Source organism: Engraulis encrasicolus, chromosome 13 (assembly GCF_034702125.1).
Source record: "Engraulis encrasicolus isolate BLACKSEA-1 chromosome 13, IST_EnEncr_1.0, whole genome shotgun sequence".
Taxonomy (NCBI): domain Eukaryota; kingdom Metazoa; phylum Chordata; class Actinopteri; order Clupeiformes; family Engraulidae; genus Engraulis; species Engraulis encrasicolus.
This window is the reverse complement of record NC_085869.1, coordinates 23,124,577-23,127,076: the sequence shown is the minus strand read 5'-3', so window position 1 is coordinate 23,127,076 and position 2,500 is coordinate 23,124,577. Positions and strand designations below refer to the sequence as shown.

At 51.9% G+C, this 2,500-nt stretch overlaps 1 protein-coding gene across 3 annotated transcripts in view; it reads right to left on the bottom strand.

The window, feature by feature from the left end:
- Nucleotides 1-2,500, bottom strand: part of hdac4 (histone deacetylase 4) — a 285,327-nt gene that overhangs the window by 184,337 nt on the left and 98,490 nt on the right. The window lies entirely within an intron of this gene.

The window sequence follows — 2,500 nt, the reverse complement described above, 5'->3', positions numbered from 1 at the left end:
GGCGAAAGACAGGAGGAGCAGACGACAAAATGTGGAGGGTGTTTATTTTCCTAGGAAAGTTTGTTGCCATCTACACTGGCTCAGGAGCAGGAGCTCAAAGCATCTTATTAACGGGGACAAAACCTCACAGCAGTAGCAGTGCAGCCAGCGCCGCACTCATCTCACAGCCTGTCACATACACTCCTGCAGAGAGGGAGGTGCTCACTCACAGCTACATTCACTATGTGTGTGTGGGTGCGCCTCCCGTGGTATGTGTATGCATCTTTCGCTGTATGCATGATGCGTGTGTGCATGTGTGTGTGTGTGTGTGTGTGCGCGCGTGCATGTGTGTGCATGTGCATGTGTCTGTTTGTGCGTGGGTGTGCGTGTGTGTCCCTGTATTTTGTGTGTGCGTATGCGTGTGTCTGTTTTGTGACATGTGTGTGTGCGCGCGCGTGCGCGCGCGTGCGTGTGCGTGTGGGCACCGTGTGTGTGTGTGTGTGTGTGGGCACCGTGTGTGTGTGTGTGGGCACCGTGTGTGTGTGTGTGGGCACTGTGTGTGTGTGTGTGTGTGTGTGTGTGTGTGTGGGCACCGTGTGTGTGTGTGTGTGTGTGTGTGTGGGCACCGTGTGTGTGTGTGTGTGCGTGTGTGTGTGTGTGTGCGCGTGTGCTTGTGGGTGGGTGTGTGCGCTTGTGTGTGTGTGTGTGTGTGTGTGTGTGTGTGTGTGTGTGTGTGTGTGTGTGTGTGTGTGTGTGTGTGTGTGTGTGTGTGTGTGTGTGTGTGCACCGTGTGTGTGTGTGTGTGTGTGTGTGTGTGTGTGTGGGCCCCAGACAGAGCAGGGCAAGTCAGACTGAGTACTTGTGGCCCTGAAAAACTCCTCTACAAGAGACTCAGGACAACTTTAATGGAAAGAATAGAACAAGAAGAATAAAAAGGTAACGGAAAAAAAGGTCTGTGAGAGAGAGAGAGAGGATGGAAAAAAAAGAGTGAGGGTGCGAAAGGAGAGCAGTACATAAAAATAACCTTCGAAAAGATACAACAGCCTGGAACACATGCACACAGTGCAGCCAGCGTGTGCAAGGCTAAAACAAACAAGAGTGAAAGATTTGGTACAGAGAACACACATTTCAGTACACCTACTGCAGGGGAGCAGGCAGCCAGGGACCAAAAGAGACGCACGCACGAACACAAGCATGCACGCACACACACACATAGGCAGCCATAACTGTGGTAGATTGAGAGCATTTAAATAAAACAAAAAAAAAACAAAAGCTAAAACCACCAAAGGGAACAGAGCAACCTTGCACTACCACCACAATCCGTATTAGTGAGCGATCTGCTCTAAGGTTTCCGTGATTGAATACAACGCGGGGCCCTGGCACCGCACCGTGGCATATCAGGTGGCACCATCGCTGGCTTATTGAGACCAGGGAAGGGCAGGGCAGGGGGAGAGGGAGAGGATGAGGGGAGGGTAGGAGAGGAGAGGAGAGGAGAGGAGAGGAGAGTGGAGGAGAGGAGAGTGGAGGAGAGGAGAGGAGAGGAGAGGAGAGGAGAGGAGAGGAGAGGAGGAGAGGAGAGGAGAGGAGAGGAGAGGAGAGGAGAGGAGAGTAGAGTAGAGTAGAGTAGAGTAGAGTAGAGTAGAGTAGAGTAGAGTAGAGTAGAGTAGAGTAGAGTAGAGTAGAGTAGAGTAGAGTAGAGTAGAGTAGAGAAGAGAAGAGAAGAGAAGAGAAGAGAAGAGAAGAGAAGAGAAGAGAAGAGAAGAGAAGAGAAGAGAAGAGAAGAGGAGTGAGGAGCCAGTGGAACAGGCTAGTGACACACTGACCTGTGCTGCTCTCATATCCTCCCTAAATGACTGAGGATCCGTTCCCCTTACACCAAAAACATGAGGGAGGAAAGAGAAAACAAGTAGATGGAGGAAGGAGAGAGAGAGAGAGAGAGAGAGAGGGAAAAAGAGAAAAAGAGAAAGCACGAGAGAGAGAGAAAAAGAGAAAGCACGAGAGAGAGAAAAAGAGAAAGCACGAGAGAGAGAGAGAGAGAGAGAGACGGGAAAACGAGGGAGAGAGAGAGAGAGAGAGAGAGAGAGAGAGAGAGAGAGAGAGAGAGAGAGAGAGAGATATGGGAAGACGAGAGCGAGAGACAGAGAGCGAGAGACAGAGAGCGAGAGAGCGAGAGAGCGAGAGACAGAGGGCGGGATGTGGAGGCGCTGACGGACTATATCCGCAAACCTAAAAACCCTGAACTTCACTGTTTCCACTTCATTATCCATCCCAGAGAAGCCCTTCAACGCCAGGCAAGCACCTCCCTCTCCTCTCCTCTCCTCTCCTCTCCCCTCCCCTCCCCTCCTCTCCTCTCCTCTCCTCTCCTCTCTCCTCCCCTCTCCTCTCCTCTCCTCTCCTCTCCTCTCCTGCCATCTCCTCCCATCTCCTACCCTCTCTGCCCCTACCCTCTCTTCCCCTCTCCTCTACAGTAGGCAGCCTCTCCAGCAACAACTTTGGCAAGCGGCAGTGGAACAGTTAGCAG